Consider the following 23,683-nt stretch of genomic DNA (forward strand, 5'->3'; position numbering starts at 1 on the left):
TTGTTTTTGAAAGGCTGTGTGAATTTCTCCACTTTTGATTATCCTCCCAGTTTTTTTTTTAATGTTCCCCTTGCAGGCTGTTCAGGGTGCTTCGTCTTCCTCTGGCGTAGTTACTGCGCAGACGTCTTTCCTGCAACTCGGCTGTAAAATACAGCCACTACTTGCATGTATCTAAAAAAAAATGAATCTCCACATTAAATTGGATAGAGTTTAATCTTGTTAATACTGCTCTTGGACAAACTGGTGCTTGAAATAAAGATCTGAAACAGCAGCTTGAGCTCTACAGCTGGCAGGTCTTTCTCAGAATCCAGTCCTGTTCACAGCTTCACCCCTGAGAAATTAGAAACTCAGGAAGGACAAAAGACTCTAACGTTAATTACAAAGTACTGTGTGTAGAAATGGTTCATGTGTTGTTGCCAGGAACTTGAGAGAATGCAAATATGTTGGGGAGCTTGAAATCCTTTCCTGAGGCTGAGCACATCATTGGGGGGGGATGATCACAGCACTTCAGGAACCAATCAGACTGTCCTCTGAAACAGCATTACATGGTTAATCATGGGCCTATGTGGTGCTGTAACACATACACACCCACAATCTACTGTGCAACACTACAGCTCTGAATGCTGTTCCACTTCTAAGTAGAGGTTTAGAGAACAGACTCAATGGAAGCAGTTTGTCTTTTAAAGATCTGTATATGCTGAAAGGAAGAAGTACTCAACTCTTCAAACATTAACTATCATTCAGTAAGAGGGAAAAAAAACTTTAAATATTCAAGGAATTAACTTTAAATGTGCATGAAATCCAACTTTGGGGCCCTTCCTTAAAACAAAATATACTGTTCACTACTTTTGGACAAATGTAAATCAATATGTATCTGTCCAGTTCCCCAAAGAGATCTGTACAGTACTCCCAGTCTACACACAACAGACTGTAACTCCCTCTTAATCATATAAGTAACTGCTCTTACTGTGATTGTATTTCTCAATTCTCATTAGCGCTGAGAATCATTAACCATGGAAATAGGATAATTTTTCCCATCGATGCACATGAAAACAGATTTCATTATGTGACAAGGCTACTCAGAACCAAAACTGCTTATGTAACCATTGCATGTCCATTTAAATGTAGTAAATTGATATTGAACATCATTATAACCTTAATATCAGTTTATTTCTCAACAGTGAAGGTTAAAAACCTATTCAACATCCCTCTGCATTACACAGACAGTAACTGGCCTTTTACAGGCTCAGTTTACATTGTCCCAGAGCACCCACAATACAATGTGTACGTACAGACGCATGTTTAACTGCAGATACATATACATACACATACATATATACTGATGGAAAACAGAAACTCAACACCTCCTCCTCCACACTCTGTCCCTCCCGTCTGCGTGGAACAGGCTGAAGAGTGACTCATCTGTGAAGAGGACCTGATCCCACTGCTGACGAGTCCATCGCAGCCTCGTAATATGTTGCACTAAGTATTCAATGAAAACTAAATGAAAGTATGATACTGTGAGAGTTCAGTCATCTTTTGGGTCAGTTGGTAGACAGAACTCAAGTCCAGAACACACTTTAAGCAAATTACAGTTAAAAAAAACAAGTCTTCATTTCAGAGCGAGAAAAGTAATCAGAAAAATAAAACAGATCCTTCTGGTAGGCATATTCTACAAAAAATAGCCTCTGTATGGCAGAAGCTGGTCTACTGTGATAAATTAAAACACAATAACAAAAAAAAAGACCTGACACCAAAACACTCTAAAACAGATAATTCTCCTGGATCAAAATACACAATTCTTCTCAAAGCTAGAAAAATAAATTTCAATTTTCTCCCTCAAAAATAGATTCAATCTTTTCTTCTTACCAATATAAAATAAACTGCCTTTTAATTGGGCGTTTCTTATATTCCTTTCTTTAATAATTAAACCCTGAATTCAGAGAGAAACTACAGTATGCATGCTTGTTAAGTCCATTTTATCTTTCCAATTTCTTCATCCTCTTTCAGTCTCTTCTACAGAGTACTGTGAATGAAATGAGGGAAATAACCTTTATTGCCTCAAAGGCAGCTTGTCTTGCTGATCAGGAGCACATAACATACAACATATATGACAATAATACAATATTACAAAGGTGCAATACTATGATGCAAATCAACATGTTAACAACATTGCTCAGTCAGAGCTCGATCCTATATCATAAGATTAAAAACAGACAACTAGCTAGTAAAGTGTCTGAAATACCAACAATAACAATAGGAACCCTACCTCTGAACGATCTTTTCACTGCTCCACAATTGGATGCCTTTAGGTAGAAATGAAGTAAATACTTGCCTAGTCTTTATACAGGGGATCTGGTATCTCCATCTAGGGGATAGGGGAGTATAATCTAAAAAGAATGAATGACAGGGGACATGTAAGATTTTATGTGCAAGATTAATAATATGTCGCTCCATTAGACATGTTCTTGAGTCCAAGGATGTGCCGGTAATCTTGCCACCAGCCCTGATCGCTTTGTTCAACTTGTTTTTGTTCTGCCAGGACAAGGCCCCGCCCCAGCTCTGTATACTAAAGCTTAAAATACCTGGAATAAAACTGACAAATAGTGTCAAACATTGTGCTGTCTACATTACAACTCCTTACGTTCCTTTGGAAATACAACCTTTGCTGCATCTTTAAATACCCTGCCTCTGTATTGGCGATCCAAGTTATTTTACAATCAATAAGAGTGCCAAGGTATTTATATTCATTTACTTTTTCACTATCTGTTCCATTCAGAGTTACAGAGTTCAGAGGAAAGGAACATTTCTTCCTGGATTCAATAATCATTTCCTTTGTTTTGTGTTTAAAAACTTATCCTGACACCAATTAGAAAAAGGATTTACTGTTTCTCCTGTGTGTAATTGTATCATCACAATCACCAGTGTACAGTGTGAAAAGCAATGGGGACAGCACACAGCCTTGGGTTACCCCTGCGCTGGTGCTGATGATGAGAGACTTCCCCAGGATCGCTCATACATACTGTTCCCAATGAGTAAGAAAATTGTAAGTGTATGATGTACTCCTATATCCAGAATCTTCACCATCAACCTGTATGCCTGAATAGTGTTAATTAGTAACAAAACGTCCTGTATGTGCACATACGATGATGAGGTTTCTAAATGCTTTAATACTTGACTTAACAAGGCAAGAGACTCACTTTCCACTGCTTGTTTCACCCTGTACACAAATGGTTAAGGGACCTTGAGGACACTGTTGGCCAAATGAAGATGGAGCAGAACTTTTGTCCAAAACATTTCATTGAAACTAAACTTAAGTTTTCAGGATGGAAATCTTGTTATTCAACAGGTTTTGTTCTTTTAGATATTGGTATCACTGCAGATGTCTTCCACCTCAGAACTGTAAATATTCCAGTTACTTTTGGGAAAGTTAACAGAATACAGGACTAAGTTGTTGAGGACATTTCTGCAAAGTATTGCCTCCCAGATTTTCCAGGCCCATTGATTTTTGAGGACTTATTTGCAAAAACAGACTCCCCACTTCTTCAGATGTTATTGTAAGGGGAGACACACCATCATCCTGTCAGTGGTTTGATAAGATCTTTACAGGCATTCTTAATGTTTCAATAACAGAGATCTAATGTTCTAGAACCTTTTGTGTAGCCTTTTAAGTATTGATAATAATTAGTCTTAAGCAAACAGCCAATTAAATCTCCCAGAATTAATTTCAGGGCATATTATTCAAGGTCTTGACTATAATTGTAAATAATTTCAGAGGCAGTTTTATATTTAGCATCAGTAGGAATATAAGAGCTACAAACACCTGCCTAAACTCCCATGGCAGGTAGCTAGTTGTGAAAGAAACAGATGGGGAGCTCCAGGTCTGGTGACTCTAATTTTGTCTATAACTGTCTTATACTATCTGAGGGTCTCTTCCTTATCTCTTACCTTTTTTGCTTCCAACACAATCCCATTATGTCCTTTTCCAAATGGGAAACCATATACTCACCGAATACAGTCAAATGTAGTTTGTGTGCAGCTTGGCTTCAGTAAGCACTGTACTTTCTACTCTCTGCCATCTCTGGGTTCGATTTATATGGCCTGCAGGTAGGAGCACACCTTTGTCTTGTTCCACTATTGATGTCATTGCGGCGATCTATGTTGCTGTACCTCTGTTCTGCCATCTGTGGTTAAAAGTCTCAGAGAAATCTATGACACTCCTGTTTCAACATGCTCAATAACAAAGACTGAGTTCAAATTATGTGTTGTATGTACACACTGTGGCGACCACACCTCTAGATCACTGCAACACACAACGCAACACACAGCTCTTTTAGCAGCTCAATTGAACACAGTATTTGTTAAAGGTGGATTCTATTGTCAAACATGATAGTTATAAGGGCTCTGCCTAACTAATTTGTGGTCATTTTAATGCTGAGTTTTTATGAAGATGTAAAAGTTATTCATGGGTTAGAAAGTTGCCTTCTATTTGATTTGAGCAAAATTTTTGTTATCCTACCAGGTCTATATTTTCAGGAACTTCAAACATCTACTTTCATAGAGAAGTGTATCAAGATTGTCATCTAGTCTTGTCACCGATATGATTGGCTGCTCAGCTCCTTATGTCTGGCCAATCGGAATTGAAAAGATGCCTCCTCTTATCGACCAATAGGAATTGCTCTTCAGTATACTGTATGAACAACTGATCAATAGGAAGTACATGTACGTCAGCTCCCTCCCCAAGCTGATAACAGACCTAGGCATGTGGATTCTGAGCTGAGCCCAGTAAAATCTCCTCACCTTTTCAGTAAGGAAGCAGATCTGGAAAATAACCTTGTAGTTTGGTCTTTTATTAAGCAAGGCCAAGCCTACTTAGGACTGGTACAGAAACTGGAAATCTATTCTGTTTCTGCAATTGTTGTGTGGGGTGAGAGAGACCTATTGGTGTCGCTTTTCCATCTTATCCCAAAAAGATTTGATCATTTGGATGATAAGTTTAAGCAAGGTCCCTAACGATTAAAGGGTATTGGTGTTAACCCCAGAATCCTGGCGAGATACCTGTCTAGACTAACAACCTGGGCAAATAAATGGGAAATAATGTTTCCCATTTATTTAATTTCTCATTTCTGTACCTATTAGAGGGTCTGTTGGTGCATCTCACCAGGTACTGCTGCATTGTTTGGCAAACACTAATCTACAGAAAAGGACTTAGTCTTGTACTTCTTTTGCGTGGTGGTGAAATGACTGCAGTAGGATAAATCCTTTAAAAAAATGAAGATGAGGTACAGCTCTGCTCTACAAGTATTTCTAAAGACATGTCTGCATGTGTGACAATAATGCAAACTTTGTAAAATCCCCTGCATTCTGTATCAATGCTAAATTACATAGTAAGTACATGCCTGCCTCCAGCACACCTCCAAAACGCAAACTACATGAAGTATTTATACAAAATATCTCAAGAAGAACAGTAATTTTGCCATGTACCAGACAGCAATTACATCTAATAAATTAAAATAGTTGTACTCGAAAATGCACTTCACTTCAGATCATCCACATTGCTTGATTTTGAATGCAACACCCTCAACATCTACACAGATCATCACTGAACAGAAGTCCTGCAAAAGCAATTTACTGCACAACTTCAACCCACCCCAATGGAATTTACCCATGATCTCGTGCACACACACCACCTCAGCACATGGGGCACTCCCTCCTAGACAACATCGCTTACTGCATTTCCAAGCCACAGCACAGCTTGTCACTCCCACCGATGATCAGCTGGCTCCAGTAACAGTGTTCTGGTAGAATATTCCAAGCCATTGACATCTTGCTCTTCTCACTAACCAGATCTCAATATTCCAGAGCCACAGAAATATTGTTAGTACAGCTCACAATAAATAATTCTTATGTTCCCCTCCAACTCAAAGCACAATCTTTTCCTCCCAAGCTTCATTTTTTAAGCCATTAATTACAGATGCTCGAGTAATTCCATTAGAACCTTTCCCAAAAGCTCTAAAATCCTCATGTGGAATGCCCAGGTGTGTCTAGCTCAATAATGTACACCTGCTTCGAAACTCCCTGCCTGCTTAGAAACCATCTTGACTCAGAGAAACAGCACAGCCTGGGCTTCAGCCAAAATGCTTTCCTGTAACAGCCTTCTAGGGACACTACAGCATTGTTTGAAGAACTTTTCCTTGAACAATATTAGAAGTGTGTTCTTTCTAAACTTTTCAGTATCCTCAGTCTATTTCAGAAAAAATTTAAGAGTGAAGGATAGTGAATTGATTATTTATATTTAGATATTTCTTTATACATATAGAGATTATATCTTAAATCACTTCAGAACTCAATCTGATTTTAATACCTGCATCAGAGGATGTCAATGCCTCCTATGATCGGAATGGAGTTCTCAGCTGATGTCTTCCAAAAAGGAGGTCAGTGCTGCAGACCCACTATAAAAACAGGCTTTGCAAAAAGTGTCCTTCATATTTAAAATAGTAATGACTGATGAGATCGTGTAATTTCAGTTTACAAAATAGATTGAGGCATTAATTTGAGAAACATTATTTGCCTTCCAATATTTTTATGCCATCTATTGGCTGATGATTTTTAACTGTTTTTCTCCTATTGAACACCTTCCTTCCATTCTCAATCAGAACTGGTCCTTCTGCTTGGTAAGTAGGAGTTTAAATAAACTAGCAGGCTGACTGTTTTGAATCATCAGTAGAGTCTGAAATGACATCTTATTTGTTTCTGATAATGGTTTTGTTTTTTCCTCATGTACTCAAACAACCCCATAACCTATGAGTTTTCATTTCTGTAAATCCTTTTTCCCCTGAAAATGTGGCATCATCATTGTTTTCTCCTGGCTTCCCCTACTCAGGCACAACCCATTATTAATTAACTCCTTTGTCTGCTTCCAGCATTTAAAAAAAGCTGGGGATGGGAAAATGGACCTTCCTCCAAAATGTTTATACATCCCCTCTCTTTGGGGACAGAAACTCAAGGAATGCTATAGGAGATACCGTGTTTGTGTAATACCTGCAAGAGAAGCACTTACAATTAACTAACACAGGGCTTCCTGTAGTTTGCTTTAGTTTGCCAAAGCTTATTCCTTGGAAACCAGATTTGTGAGGATACTACATGTATTTGCTTAGTGATTTGGGCCACTTACTCTTTGTTTCCTGCTTCTTTGACAACAAGCAGCCCCTGTCCTGTCCAAACTGACTGTCCTGCAAAACCCCTATAGCCAACATCAGTTGGAAAACTCCATACTCTCCATCTGTTCTACTGACACTCGAGGATGAGAGACTGACATTTACCTAAGGGCACTAGGTAAGGTGTTTTGGCTTTCTCTTTGCTATCTCTAGTCCAGTTGCCAGCTGTGTGAGAACCTGTTCATGTTGCCACCTATTTCTCCCATCTGACAGACTTGCTTGACAGAATGAGAGCTCATTCTCTAAACTTGCAGGTCGTCCACACTGTGTGAAATTAGTTCTCTCTACCAGCCCCCTGTATGGAGGCTGGTTATTGTGGGCAGAACTTAATCAACAGCAAAGCAGTAATTTGATCCCTTGTACATCAATATTCCAGATGTCTTGCCAGGTCAACGATCGCTCCCTTGTCCCTCCCCAGTGTATCCAGTTGCTCTCCTTCTTCATTTCCACTGCTCTTATCAGTTCCTGGCAGCCGGACAATCCTGAAATGCCACTTTTATACAGAAGAATCAATAGAATTTTGTTCAACATGCACCTAGTCAACCTGCTTCCCAAAACTGAGAAAATAAATGACCTTCCACATTAAGAAGTGAAATGTTTTTTAATTGTTTGAGATTTGTTGACTTAATGTAATGAATGAGTTGAGTCTGAGTGTACGAGTGACACGTTGGAGACACCAGGCTGTGTGAGTCCCTGACCAGTGGTGGTGGGAGGTGATGTCAGCGGCTAGAGGAGGACCTGGTCAGCAGCAGAGCAGTGCCTACGGTGAAGGAGCAGGAGGCACTGTGAATCATCTGGAGGCAGGAGGCTCCTGGAGGGGTGTCTGGGAGTAGGGAGACTGCTAGAGAGATCGAGTACAGTCATTGAGCTGCAAGGAAGCCCTTAAGGAGTAGAAGGTTGCTGCTAGCCGGTAAAGCAAAGGAGACATTAGAGCTGGTCTTTTCATGGGACCGACCAAGTGAAGGGTGTTCCACTGCTACTCCTTGAAAGGAAGTAACCAGAGGGGGAGATCTAAAGCTGAAGCTCATTGAGCTCAGGGAATCATGACTGAAGGGCTCACACCCCTTTGCCATAAGCCAGCTTTCTTTGAGGTAGTTCTTCCTCCCTACAGATTTCAGCAGCTTCCGGAGTCTCCGCCTGAGTCTCTCGCAGAGTCTGTGATCCTCTGGCTCTGACACTGATCCTGCTCTGGACCTTTTCAAGAAATTTGTCATCTCACACCAGGTAGGTTCCCACTCTTCAGAAGGAATGGTGGGTTCATCTGGTTTAAACAGTGTAGCCGTCATCTCTAGCTCTTTACACAAAGGGTTGTGGGAGAATGGCACAGGTTTTCCAACGATTTTGTTGAAACCAACTGCTTGTCTTCTTTTGAGTCATTTCTGCATGACAATACAAAACTGAGAGCAGTAACCAAAAGGGCAACATGGATCCAATACTGTCCTCTCACTTAAACTTTCTCATGTCCTTGTAATTTCTTACATGAACACATCTGCTGCATGACTAATTAGAAGTACAAAGGTAGTAAACTGAGTGTGTGATAAATGTTTAGAGAGGAAAAATGTCTTCTTGGTGCAGTGTTAAGATAAATCAGGTTACAGAACAGTAGGTGTCCTGCTGTAAACATTTTACCCCACAGCTCACCTCCATATTTCTAAACGCTCATTCATATTCCTGAGGCCCTCAAATACTGATGAGGATTAAATATACCTGGTGGCCATGGGAAAAAAAGGATTTTGAAACTTGTAACTAATAGGTACTTCTGAAAACGTGCTTGATTGCTTCCGCACGTTTTGGAAAAGTCAAGAAAAAAAAAGAAAGCGACCTGCAACGTCAGGCTGTAGCCACGCCCACTTGAATGACATCTCTCGCAGGCCACGCCCCGCACACCTGTCCGCCGGCTTCTGCGAGAGAGAAGGGAGCTGGGTGAGTTTGTTCCGCGTTTTCTGTGGTTATTTTTAATTTTTCGTTTGTATTTGAATGTAAATAAAATTTAACTAATGTAGTTATGTAGTCTACACCTCACAGGAGAAAGGGGTAAAACAAGTATTCTCGATAGGGGCTAAATTGTATTTTTAATGTCTTCTCCCCCGATTCTCTTGTTTTTAAGAAGCCACTTGTTTTACACAGATAACATATTTCTTTTACACTGAAGAAAAGCTCTGTTGTAGCCATAAAGACATTTGAATTGGCTTTTTTTGTGAGTTACTTTATCCTAATCTTTATCAAACACCTCTGTTCACAAAATTAAGCGTGTGCAATTATCCAAATCCGAAAATAGCCAATTTAGAATTGAAGTTCTTTCATTATATTCTAGAGTATGGTAGGTGATTATGTGCTTATATTCGTGATAAACATTTCACTTGCAAAGAATACTTTTCAGTTTAAATGGTCTTTCAATTTTAAATTCTGCTTTTTTTGTGTGTTTTCAGCTTATTATCTACGGGCAAGACATGGTTCGCACTAAAGAAATTGGAGTATTAACGTAAGTATAAATATTTTATTTATTTCCTTACACGCATCTTATTCAAATATTTCCTGTTTTATATGTCTTGGTGTTAGCTTATAAGAAACCTTGTTTTAAATTATCTTTAAATGATCTTCTAAATGTGTTATTGTGTTTTGCAGTTGGGCGTCTTCGGGACGGACATACTTGGCTCAGGTGCTGCAATTATCTCTGTAGAAAGTAGAAACTCTTTAATTCTTTCACACGTATCATATTGAAGTACGCTATATACTGCACCTCCTGAAAATTGTTGGAAAACGTGATGCACCTTTTGAAAAGGAGACTCAGGCTAGGTAGTATTAGATTAGATTTCTCCAAGGCAGATACGGTTCTGAAGCGACAAAAAAAACTATCGGCCTGCTGTTTATTGAAAGCAATTTCTGCTAAAACTGCGATCACATTTGCTTTTTCGATGCGCAAAATACAGTTTCAGAAAAAGAACATGCTAACCAGAATGGAAGAAAAACAGTAGAATGTGGTAGTTCTGTCTAATCGACACATGTAGCTGTATTGATTGTATTTTGCTTCGGTACTCTACACACTTCAATACCCTGTTAAACAGGAACATGTCCCGTTACACCAGGCTAAGCGCTTTATTCCAAGCTCAGCTAATACGGATTTCTGTTGTTTTGCAGGAAATGCAACAAAGTTCCAGTCTTCATTCTGGTCGCTGCCTCGACAGATCCCTTGGGGAAACAGTAACGTGCCGTATGTTTCTGTGCTTTTCCGTGTACTGAAGTTGCGTGCAAATCTTTTCGTACAATGTTTACTTGTAAAAGGTTTTAGCGTAAATGTATCCGTGCTTTGACATTTTGTCATTTAAATGCATGTTACGTTTCACTTCAGATCCTGTGCATCTGTCGTATGTAATGGAATGCGTTGTTTAATGTTGCATGCTAATGTTTTTGTACTCTGCTTACTTGTAAAAAGTCTTTAGTGTTAATATAGCCTTGCTTTGACGCTTTGTAACTTAAAAGGTGTTAATTTTCATTTCGAATCTGTGCATCGCTCATACTGGAATGCTTTGTTTTGTATGCAATTTTCGCTCAATAAATTGTTGATAGGAGTTTGATGTGTTTTGTTGTTTCTGTTCTCATGCAGAGTTCCGTACACCCTTGGTCCTGAAAAAGCCCGGTGTTGGTGAGTTTTTTGGCGGAGAGATTTTGCAAACAGTTTCCGAGAAGCGAGGCGAAGGGCTGTTTTTTCCTTGTTGTCACTGACCGCAAGGGGACACCCTATCGCTTTGTGACTTGGAAACTGCAGAGGCTACCCCCTTGTTAAGTCTGTCCAGATTTTCCCGCCAAAAAACTTAGTATATACCGGGGCTCTTGCAGGGCGTGGTCTCCTCCCATCAATCAAACCCAGCCCCGTCTACTCCTCTTTTTGGAGAGAGGGGCTGGGCGATTGACTCCAGCTCTAGCCAAGCCCACTCACTCCCAGCAGGAGGGGAAGGCAGGTTGGTGATGGCCTAGGTCCCTGCAGCGAGGCAGGTCTCCTGGTGTGGACTTAGAAGTCTGTTGGTTGCAAGCTGTGACTGATAGGCTGAGTCCACCCTGGGTGCCTCCTCTCTCTCGGGCCAAAGCCACCTCCAGCCCGCCTTCCTCTCAGCTGGGAGTGAGGGGGCTTGGCTAGAGCTTCCCTCCCTTCTCCTCCCCTAGGGGCTGTACCTCGGCTCCCTCCTAGGGACCCTAACCCCCCAGAGACTATCTAAAAAGGCGGGAAAATCTGGAGCGACTTAAAAAGGGGGTAGCCCCCGCAGTTTCCAAGTCACGATGCGATAGGGTGTCCCCTTGCGGCCGTGGCGCAAAGGACAAAACAACCCATCGCATCGCTTCTCGGAAACTGATTGCTCTCTCCAGATTTTGCAGCCAAAACTTACAGCAGTGAGACACCAGCCCAGAGCAAACCCTTCCAACACACCTTGAAAAAATAGCAGAAAATGCAAAACAATGTTTTTTTATTTCAGAATGCACAGCACATACAGTAGCAGCAGTCAACAGGAAACAGTTTAACAACATAACGACATTAAGAGCAAGATACAACACTGAATCGGTACATTACAGTCACTGTTGTCAAAAATAAAATTTAAAGAAAAGCACACACTGTCAACAATAACTTGCCAACGCACGAGCTGCTGGAGTGGAGACGAGATCGACGGAGCGCTGAGGATCAGGAGCAGCAGAACTGAAGGCAAAAGAAAAAAGATCAAGTTAACAAAACACGGGATTTGCAGAACGGATTCACTTGATGTGCTAAATAAAAGTTAAACATTTAAACGTGGTGCTTGAATATATATATATGTATATAAACACGATGAAATGCAATGAGAAAACAACAGATTAAATGAGAAAGCAAAGATAGATCCCTGTCCCGCTACTCCAAAAAACTCCAGAACATACGTTCAGCCACATGAGAATTCAATTCCGTTGAAGAACCAGCGTCTTAAGAGTTTGCTTTTTCCGTTCAACAAAAGCACAACGAAACGAAAAGCAGCACTGTAGTTAATATATGCCTGTTCCGGGTAAAAATGTGTGAAAAAGCAGGCAAAACGTGTTGTCTTAACGAGTTACACAAATATTAATAGTATAGCAGAAGGTGGGAATATAACTTACCGTTAAAAAAAAAAACACTTTTCAGAACTGGTATCCCGTTCTTGAAATCCTTTTGGCACCTGGAGAAATAAAAACCTAACGAATTAATCCGTTTAATCTTGACAATATTTGTATCATTTCGGAACGAAAAACGTTCTTTTAGCCCCAATCCGCCAAAGGACATTACACAGCTAAGGACTTTAAAAAGTTAATATTAGAAGAAAAACTACAGCCCCAGACACCTAGAGATACCATATTTTAAAAACATACAATGAAAGTACAAAGCATGATAGTATAAGAACCTTTATACAAACTTTTCAAACTTCGAGAGCACGCTCCAACGGACAGGACACTCATTTCGGCGTCCTAAAACACAAAGAAAAGAAAAAACAACAATTAACAACAGTAGCAACAACAAAATAATTTTCATCTTGCTTTCCCCAAAGTGAAATTTGATTTTTTGCACTTAAAATAAGAAACTTCGAAATAAAACGCAAACGCACCTCGAGCCGCACCAGCTCGTCCCGCCGCCATCTTGCCGAGCGCACCTGTGGAACAGGTGGACGGGGCGTGTCCGCTGAGGAAGGTCACTCTGGAGGCGGGCTCCGGTCCTGACGGACAGCTGCGGATTCTGTTACAAGGGCCTCAACACTGACGTTACTGGAGATACATAGAAGCTTAAACTCACCAGATCATACTTAAAGCATTTGTCGGCTAAGGATTCTCAGAAAACCTAAAACAGTGACACTCCCCTACGAGGCTGTGCTCGACGGGAACTTCTAGCTTGCGGCCAGTTGATCGAATCAAGAGAAATGTGCTGGATAGGGACCCCTGCCGCTCCTAGTTAGGACTGCACCTCTCTTTCACTGCTAGTGCCACACCCGTCCTGCAGGTGTCTCAGTGGTATAAGGGGCTGCTTTTTAGAATTCAGTTCATTACTATTCATTCATAAAGGACTTAAACCCCCCATTTTCCCTGTTTTGGAGGGCCCCGAAAATGGAACCCCCCAAAACGGCCGGCGTGGTAGAGAACAGCCACTTACACAAACTCACCCCGACAGCACGAGAGCTACACCCGGGGCTTAGATCTCAGACTGACGGGGAGGCTCGGGGCTCGTCTTTAACTCCCCAGCGTCTCTGGGAGTCGATCCAATTGTCTGAACTTTAGAAAGTGCCCGATGGGTTAGCCCACGGAGCCACCAGGCCGGCCACGCTAAAGAGCGGCCATGTGACTCTCTTATTCAGTCTTAAGCCAAGTCACACTTAGGAGACGAGGCGGTTCCCCCTGTTCAGTCAGAGGTGGTAAAATGTGAATGTTTTTTTTGTAATGTCTGAAATGATTTTAAAGATAACATTTTAGAAACCTACATGAACGATTTAATTGTTCTCAATGTTTTTATGCCCCGGCTGGTGTTAGGGTAGAGTATCCCTTCAGTTCCTTTATACTAATAGTTGTCACGACATGATCTGTTTATATTTCCATGGGCGTTTGACAAGGTTCCATATCTAAGTTTTATTCCCTCAGATGAAAGATGAAAAAATCAAAAGCTATGCACGTAAATAAAATGGGAACGAGTGTATGCATAGAAAACAGAATAGTGATAAGGATGTAATAACTAGTTTTGCAATCAGTGGATAATCACATCACTCTTATTATTATATATAAGAAGCTAATATTCAATATCCTATAAGATAAGAGAGTTACTGTAGTCAAGTGAAAAGAGTGCAGGTGGTTAGAAAATGTTTTCTATGAATATCAGACGGCTGGCACTATTTTGATTAATTAAAAAAAGTCAACAAAATTCTATATACTGTTATTCACTGTGTACACAGGTATAAACAGGGATATACACAGTGTACAGTGATGAGGAACCACTGTCAATGAGTGATTTACAGTACAGTAATCACAGGTGAGATTGACTGTCAGACAGTAGCAGTTTAATTCTTACTGTTAAAAGACAGGAATTCTGAAACTGTTTCTAACGCAAGGATCACGCTAATTTCTAACCTTTTACTATTCACCAGCTGAATCCCTGGGGAAGAATAAAGTATTCTGAATTGAATTGAAAACAAATCTTAAATGTTCAATTAAAGTTGAATGAAGTTACTTTATCAGCGGCTCAGTTGAAAATGTGGAGTGGGATTGTACTCCAAATTATTTGCGTGGGAAGGACCATTTTCAAAGCGGAGACGGCCAACTCCAGAATCCAGTCCGGGTTTTAGACGTTTCTAATTAATTAAAAGCCAGAAGCCAGGTGTGATTCATCTCGTATCAGCCGTCAATTGGTCTCCTTTAAAAAATGTTCTGGTAGGCGCATGGCGTCTTTAGCTTATATAGGGGTTTTGCAGCCAAAGGAAAATCATGTCGGACAAAAGTCTCTTTGTATTAGGGAAAGAATAGCTCAAAAGTAATCGAGAGAAGTTTTCAAAGAAACATTAATTGAAAATAAACCAACAACTTGCGTACCGCTAGCAGGGGGCGAACTACAACGTATCGTTTTTGCTACTCCTTAATCCTGCTGTTTGTATTTGTAGACTTTGGACAGGTATGTTCCTCGTGTTTCGGCAGGGCTCTCTTTAAATGCAGTTTCTCCTCTCCAGTTCCCCAGCCTTCCTGTCCTCCACAACCGTCTGAAGGCCGAAGCGCAGAGCTCCCGTGTAGCGTGAAGCTGGGGTGATGAGCGGCGAATGCAAAGGTGAGAGAATCCGACCGGTCTGTTCTTTGCTTATCGAGACTCTCTTTAAACGTGAAAGCACGTCGTGTGCTTGTACTTGGGTGGGGGAATTACCCCGTGAAAATGGAGCCAAGCTTTTTTTTTTTTCCTCCCCCACCCCCGTACCGACTGCTTAACACATCCCTGCGAATAAACCGCTTATTTCTGCCTTCAAAAAGTGGTGCTACAGTACCTTTGTATCGGCTATGGTGAGAGGCCGAGACTTGACGCTTGAGACCGGTATAGGAACGCGAAACGCTTTCTCTCCTGTGTTCAAGCGGCAGTTGATCCCGGGGAGCAGCCGGACTCACCTCGCGGTCCCGGGTTACCCACCGTCTCTCCGGCTGTGTCCTGAAAGAAGCGCTTCCTCTCCCGGGGCTCCAGACTGCGGACCGCCTGAGCGATGTTCAGTACTGGATATTAACAGCCAGCCGGGTTATTCCTATGCGGTTTCTTCTTGTTTAGTTATTGCAATAAACTCGTGTCCTTGGATTGTTTTTGAAAGGCTGTGTGAATTTCTCCACTTTTGATTATCCTCCCAGTTTTTTTTTTTAATGTTCCCCTTGCAGGCTGTTCAGGGTGCTTCGTCTTCCTCTGGCGTAGTTACTGCGCAGACGTCTTTCCTGCAACTCGGCTGTAAAATACAGCCACTACTTGCATGTATCTAAAAAAAAAATGAATCTCCACATTAAATTGGATAGAGTTTAATCTTGTTAATACTGCTCTTGGACAAACTGGTGCTTGAAATAAAGATCTGAAACAGCAGCTTGAGCTCTACAGCTGGCAGGTCTTTCTCAGAATCCAGTCCTGTTCACAGCTTCACCCCTGAGAAATTAGAAACTCAGGAAGGACAAAAGACTCTAACGTTAATTACAAAGTACTGTGTGTAGAAATGGTTCATGTGTTGTTGCCAGGAACTTGAGAGAATGCAAATATGTTGGGGAGCTTGAAATCCTTTCCTGAGGCTGAGCACATCATTGGGGGGGGGGGGATGATCACAGCACTTTAGGAACCAATCAGACTGTTCTCTGAAACAGCATTACATGGTTAATCATGGGCCTATGTGGTGCTGTAACACACACACCCCCACAATCTACTGTGCAACACTACAGTTCTGAATGCTGTTCCACTTCTAAGTGGAGGTTTAGAGAACAGACTCAATGGAAGCCGTTTGTCTTTTAAAGATCTGTATATGCTGAAAGGAAGAAGTACTCAACTCTTCAAACATTAACTATCATTCAGTAAGAGGGAAAATAAACTTTAAATATTCAAGGAATTAACTTTAAATGTGCATGAAATCCAACTTTGGGACCCTTCCTTAAAACAAAATATACTGTTCACTACTTTTGGACAAATGTAAATCAATATGTATCTGTCCAGTTCCCCAAAGAGATCTGTACAGTACTCCCAGTCTACACACAACAGACTGTAACTCCCTCTTAATCATATAAGTAACTGATCTTACTGTGATTGTATTTCTCAATTCTCATTAGCGCTGAGAATCATTAACCATGGAAATAGGATCATTTTTCCCATCGATGCACATGAAAACAGATTTCATTATGTGACAAGGCTACTCAGAACCAAAACTGCTTATGTAACCATTGCATGTCCATTTAAATGTAGTAAATTGATATTGAACATCATTATAACCTTAATATCAGTTTATTTCTCTTTAGTGAAGGTTAAAAACCTATTCAACATCCCTCTGCATTACACAGACAGTAACTGGCCTTTTCCAGGCTCGGTTTACATTGTCCCAGAGCACCTACAGTACAATGTGTACGTACAGACGCGTGTTTAACTGCAGATACATACACATACACATACATATATACTGATGGAAAACAGAAACTCAACACCTCCTCCTCCACACTCTGTCCCTCCCGTCTGCGTGGAACAGGCCGAAGAGTGACTCATCTGTGAAGAGGACCTGATCCCAGTGCTGACGAGTCCATCGCAGCCTCGTAATATGTTGCACTAAGTATTCAATGAAAACGAAATGAAAGTAGGATACTGTGACAGTTCAGTCATCTTTTGGGTAAGTTGGTAGACAGAACTCAAGTCCAGAACTTTAGGCAAATTACAGTAAAAAAAAAAACAAGTCTTCATTTCAGAGCGAGAAAAGTAATCAGAAAAATAAAACAGATCCTTCTGGCAGAAGCTGGTCTACTGTGATAAATTAAAACACAATAACAAAAAAAAGACCTGACACCAAAACACTCTAAAACAGATAATTCTCCTGGATCAAAATACACAATTCTTAAAGCTAGAAAAATAAATACTTCAATTTTCTCCCTCAAAAATAGATTCAATCTTTTCTTCTTACCAATATAAAATAAACTGCCTTATAATTGGGCGTTTCTTATATTCCTTTCTTTAATAATTAAACCCTGAATTCAGAGAGAAACTACAGTATGCATGCTTGTTAAGTCATTTTTATCTTTCCAATTTCTTCATTCTCTTTCAGTCTCTTCTACAGAGTACTATGAATGAAATGAGTGAAATAACCTTTATTGCCTCAAAGGCAGCTTGTCTTGCTGATCAGGAGCACATAACATACAACATATATGACAATAATACAATATTACAAAGGTGCAATACTATGATGCAAATCAACATGTTAACAACATTGCTCAGTCAGAGCTCGATCCTATATCATAAGATTAAAAACAGACAACTAGCTAGTAAAGTGTCTGAAATACCAACAATAACAATAGGAACCCTACCTCTGAACGATCTTTTCACTGCTCCACAATTGGATGCCTTTAGGTAGAAACGAAGTAAATACTTGCCTAGTCTTTATACAGGGGATCTGGTACCTCGATCTAGGGGATAGGGGAGTATAATCTAAAAAGAATGAATGACAGGGGACATGTAAGATTTTATGTGCAAGATTAATAATATGTCGCTCCATTAGACATGTTCTTGAGTCCAAGGATGTGCCGGTAATCTTGCCACCAGCCCTGATCGCTTTGTTCAACTTGTTTTTGTTCTGCCAGGACAAGGCCCCGCCCCAGCTCTGAATACTAAAGCTTAAAATACCTGGAATCAAACTGACAAATAGTGTCAAACATTGTGCTGTCTACATTACAACTCCTTACGTTCCTTAGGAAATACAACCTTTGCTGCATCTTTAAATACCCTGCCTCTGTATTGGCGATCCAAGTTATTTTACAATCAATAAGAGTGCCAAGGTATTTATATTCATTTACTGTTTCACTATCTGTTCCATTCAGAGTTACAGAGTTCAGAAGAAAGGAACATTTCTTCCTGGATTCAATGATCATTTCCTTTGTTTTGTGTTTAAAAACTTATCCTGACACCAATTAGAAAAAGGATTTACTGTATCTCCTGTGTGTAATTGTATCATCACAATCACCAGTGTACAGTGTGAAAAGCAATGGGGACAGCACACAGCCTTGGGTTACCCCTGCGCTGGTGCTGATGATGAGAGACTTCCCCAGGATCGCTCATACATACTGTTCCCAATGAGTAAGAAAATTGTAAGTGTATGATGTACTCCTATATCCAGAATCTTCACTATCAACCTGTATGCCTGAATAGTGTTAATTAGTAACAAAACGTCCTGTATGTGCACATACGATGATGAGGTTTCTAAATGCTTTAATACTTGACTTAACAAGGCAAGAGACTCACTTTCCACTGCTTGTTTCACCCTGTACACAAATGGTTAAGGGACCTTGAGGACACTGTTGGCCAAATGAAGATGGAGCAGAACTTTTGTCCAAAACATTTCATTGAAACTAAACTTAAGTTTTCAGGATGGAAATCTTGTTATTCAACAGGTTTTGTTCTTTTAGATATTGGTATCACTGCAGATGTCTTCCACAAACTCAGAACTGTAAATATTCCAGTTACTTTTGGGAAAGTTAACAGAATACAGGACTAAGTTGTTGAGGACATTTCTGCAAAGTATTGCCTCCCAGATTTTCCAGGCCCATTGATTTTTGAGTACTTACTTGCAAAAACAGACTCCCCACTTCTTCAGATGTTATTGTAAGGGGAGACACACCAATGAGCTCAATTGCATGTTAAAGAGTTCTTCACCAGCATTTCTTTTAATCTTTACTGTTTGTATAGCTAAAAATGTGTTTGGATGGGATCACATTTTCAACACAAAAATGTTATTTGAAGGCGATACCATCAGCCTGGTCATTATCATCCTCACAGTCACCTCACAGTCTGTTGAATCGAAGCAGCCTTGCAAAGCTTGGACTCTTTCATGCTCCAACGCATGCATAAGTCTGGTCTTTGGCTTCACTGTTTTGAAATTCTGTCGGTACAATGGTAATAGGCAAACAGATCAGATCATCCTGTCAGTGGTTTGATAAGATCTTAACAGGCATTCTTAATGTTTCAATAACAGAGATCTAATGTTCTAGAACCTTTTGTGTAGCCTTTTAAGTATTGATAATAATTAGTCTTAAGCAAACAGCCAATTAAATCTCCCAGAATTAATTTCGGGGCATATTATTCAAGGTCTTGACTATAATTGTAAATAATTTCAGAGGCAGTTTTATATTTAGCATCAGTAGGAATATAAGAGCTACAAACACCTGCCTAAACTCCCATGGCAGGTAGCTCGTTGTGAAAGACACAGATGGGGAGCTCCAGGTCTGGTGACTCTAATTTTGTCTATAACTGTCTTATACTATCTGAGGGTCTCTTCCTTATCTCTTTACCTTTTTTGCTTCCAACACAATCCCATTATGTCCTTTTCCAAATGGGAAATCATATACTCACCGAATACAGTCAAATGTAGTTTGTGTGCAGCTTGGCTTCAGTAAGCACTGTACTTTCTACTCTCTGCCATCTCTGGGTTCGATTTATATGGCCTGCAGGTAGGAGCACACCTTTGTCTTGTTCCACTATTGATGTCATTGCGGCGATCTATGTTGCTGTACCTCTGTTCTGCCATCTGTGGTTAAAAGTCTCAGAGAAATCTATGACACTCCTGTTTCAGCGAGCTCAATAACAAAGACTGAGTTCAAATTATGTGTTGTATGTACACACTGTGGCGACCACACCTCTAGATCACTGCAACACACAACGCAACACACAGCTCTTTTAGCAGCTCAATTGAACACAGTATTTGTTAAAGGTGGATTCTATTGTCAAACATGATAGTTATAAGGGCTCTGCCTAACTAATTTGTGGTCATTTTAATGCTGAGTTTTTATGAAGATGTAAAAGTTATTCATGGGTTAGAAAGTTGCCTTCTATTTGATTTGAGCAAAATTTTTGTTATCCTACCAGGTCTATATTTTCAGGAACTTCAAACATCTACTTTCATAGAGAAGTGTATCAAGATTGTCATCTAGTCTTGTCACCGATATGATTGGCTGCTCAGCTCCTTATGTCTGGCCAATCGGAATTGAAAAGATGCCTCCTCTTATCGACCAATAGGAATTGCTCTTCAGTATACTGTATGAACAACTGATCAATAGGAAGTACATGTACGTCAGCTCCCTCCCCCAGCTGATAACAGACCTAGGCATGTGGATTCTGAGCTGAGCCCAGTAAAATCTCCTCACCTTTTCAGTAAGGAAGCAGATCTGGAAAATAACCTTGTAGTTTGGTCTTTTATTAAGCAAGGCCAAGCCTACTTAGGACTGGTACAGAAACTGGAAATCTATTCTGTTTCTGCAATTGTTGTGTGGGGTGAGAGAGACCTGTTGGTGTCGCTTTTCCATCTTATCCCAAAAAGATTTGATCATTTGGATGATAAGTTTAAGCAAGGTCCCTAACGATTAAAGGGTATTGGTGTTAACCCCAGAATCCTGGCGAGATACCTGTCTAGACTAACAACCTGGGCAAATAAATGGGAAATAATGTTTCCCATTTATTTAATTTCTCATTTCTGTACCTATTAGAGGGTCTGTTGGTGCATCTCACCAGGTACTGCTGCATTGTTTGGCAAACACTAATCTACAGAAAAGGACTTAGTCTTGTACTTCTTTTGTGTGGTGGTGAAATGACTGCAGTAGGATAAATCCTTTAAAAAAATGAAGATGAGGTACAGCTCTGCTCTACAAGTATTTCTAAAGACATGTCTGCATGTGTGACAATAATGCAAACTTTGTAAAATCCCCTGCATTCTGTATTAATGCTAAATTACATAGTAACTACATGCCTGCCTCAAGCACACCTCCAAAATGCAAACTACATGAAGTATTTATACAAAATATCTCAAGAAGAACGGTAATTTTGCCATGTACCAGACAGCAATTACATCAAATAAATTAAAATAGTTGTACTCGAAAAATGCACTTCAGTAACAAAACTGTGTATGCTCTAGACTAAGCAGAGACTCTCTCAACCCTGCTTTTGGGGAGTGTGAGCTCAGCAGGTTCTATAATTTATTACTAATTGATCAGGACCTGCATTAAACCAATGCAGGTTAGTAAATGTAAAATTCTGAAAGAGTTGATGGAAAAAAAAAACAGAAGACCCAGCAAGGTAAGGAGATCTTATCAGTGAGAGAACAAATTACATAAACAGCACAATAACTTTCCAAGGTGCTCCTAGTTTAACAGAGGGTGACTTGGAACACTGCCTCTAGTCCAGCATTTTGCCCCTGCTCTAGTCCAGCATTTTGCAGGAAACAGATCTTCAAAGAGTTGAAAGTCACTGGGGCAGCTTATGGTGGGAATGCAGGGCTGGGTCTTTACACTGTTTGGAAATGCCAGGTAAGCTACTCTGCATCTTTGAAGAAGGAAACTGCCCTGCAGCTGTGGTGGGAACAGACCAATTCCAGCCAGGAAACCCTGTCAGCTCCCAGCTTGTCACCTTGGCTGCTGAGCTCTAGCAGCGCTGATAAGCCTGTGCTACCCTGGTCCTGTCAATACTAGTGTTCATCTACAGCCTCAGTATATTTTATCTGTGCAGTATTGGTGTGACAACTGCATAACTGAAGCTCCTTGGTCAGTTCATGGTGTGATTTGTCTGTTAAGACCTAAGCAGTATATATCCCCAACATTCCCTCATTATACATATTACAATATAGCAATGTTCCTCCAAGTGGCACTGTTGCCTGAGAAAAGCTATCCCTGAAGATACTGTTATCATCAATTACTGTCCTCCCACTGATCTTCAGATCAATAAAACATTGGAGATTATCCAGTGCTACCATAACACCAGAGGACAATTCATAGAAGGTAATGGTAGTATACAAGAGAGACTTCCAGTGACACCTTTATTTTATTGCACCGACATGATACAGTTGTTACAGGATCAGGGTCAAAGACATGACAGGTCAGAGGATCACCGTACAAACCAGACATGTTTGTTCCCCTTTACAGACCCAGTGTTGAGGATGTCCTATTCCTCCTATCTCCTAATTTTGCAGAACGCTCAGTCTTGTGCTTAAGAATGTACTGCCTCCAGGGGCAGTACAAAAGAGCAGCCAGCTAGCCCTGATCTAAAGCAAGTATTTAAAATATTGAAACATTAAACACACCTTGTCCACATTGCTTGGTTTTGAATGCAACACCCTCAACATCTACACAGATCATCACTGAACAGAAGTCCTGCAAAAGCAATTTACTGCACAACTTCAACCCACCCCAATGGAATTTACCCATGATCTCGTGCACACACACCACCTCAGCACATGGGGCACTCCCTCCTAGACAGCATCGCTTACTGCATTTCCAAGCCACAGCACAGCTTGTCACTCCCACCGATGATCAGCTGGCTCCAGTAACAGTGTTCTGGTAGAATATTCCAAGCCATTGACATCTTGCTCTTCTCACTAACCAGATCTCAATATTCCAGAGCCACAGAAATATTGTTAGTACAGCTCACAATAAATAATTCTTATGTTCCCCTCCAACTCAAAGCACAATCTTTTCCTCCCAAGCTTCATTTTTTAAGCCATTAATTACAGATGCTCGAGTAATTCCATTAGAACCTTTCCCAAAAGCTCTAAAATCCTCATGTGGAATGCCCAGGTGTGTCTAGCTCAATAATGTACACCTGCTTCGAAACTCCCTGCCTGCTTAGAAACCATCTTGACTCAGAGAAACAGCACAGCCTGGGCTTCAGCCAAAATGCAAGTTTCCTGTAATAGCCTTCTAGGGACACTACAGCATTGTTTGAAGAACTTTTCCTTGAACAATATTAGAAGTGTGTTCTTTCTAAACTTTTCAGTATCCTCAGTCTATTTCAGAAAAAGTTTAAGAGTGAAGGATAGTGAATTGATTATTTATATTTAGATATTTCTTTATACATATAGAGATTATATCTTAAATCACTTCAGAACTCAATCTGATTTTAACACCTGCATCAGAGGATGTCAATGCCTCCTATGATCGGAATGGAGTTCTCATCTGATGTCTTCCAAAAAGGAGGTCAGTGCTGCAGACCCACTATAAAAACAGGCTTTGCAAATAGTGTCCTTCTTATTTAAAATAGTAATGACTGATGAGATTGTTGTTATTTCAGTTTAAAAAATAGATGGAGGCATTACTTTGAGAAATATTATTTGCCTTCCAATTTTTTTTATGCCATCTATTGGCTGATGATTTTTAACTGTTTTTTTCCTATTGAACACCCTCCTTCCATTCTCAATCAGAACTGGTCCTTCTGCTTGGTAAGTAGGAGTTTAAATAAACTAGCAGGCTGACTGTTTTGA

General features: G+C 40.3%; 2 long non-coding RNA genes across 3 annotated transcripts; one reads left to right on the top strand and one right to left on the bottom strand.

Moving 5' to 3' along the window:
* Positions 1 to 12,241: 12,241 nt before the first annotated feature.
* On the bottom strand, positions 12,242 to 12,958 carry LOC148641093 (uncharacterized). Of its 2 annotated transcripts, none has more exons than XR_015930322.1 (3): positions 12,815 to 12,958; positions 12,626 to 12,677; positions 12,242 to 12,391 (listed from the first exon to the last, which is right to left on the bottom strand). It is a non-coding gene; the product is annotated as an uncharacterized LOC148641093 (long non-coding RNA). The 2 variants fall into 2 exon arrangements; XR_015930321.1 differs by having other exon boundaries at positions 12,614 to 12,677.
* Positions 12,959 to 14,568: 1,610 nt separating this feature from the next.
* On the top strand, positions 14,569 to 15,516 carry LOC148641094 (uncharacterized). Its single transcript, XR_015930317.1, has 3 exons — positions 14,569 to 14,618; positions 14,912 to 15,006; positions 15,303 to 15,516. It is a non-coding gene; the product is annotated as an uncharacterized LOC148641094 (long non-coding RNA).
* Positions 15,517 to 23,683: the final 8,167 nt, after the last annotated feature.

The sequence above is a fragment of the Lepisosteus platostomus genome, chromosome 25, assembly GCF_059453375.1.
Source record: "Lepisosteus platostomus isolate fLepPlt1 chromosome 25, fLepPlt1.hap1, whole genome shotgun sequence".
In the NCBI taxonomy this organism is placed as follows: domain Eukaryota; kingdom Metazoa; phylum Chordata; class Actinopteri; order Semionotiformes; family Lepisosteidae; genus Lepisosteus; species Lepisosteus platostomus.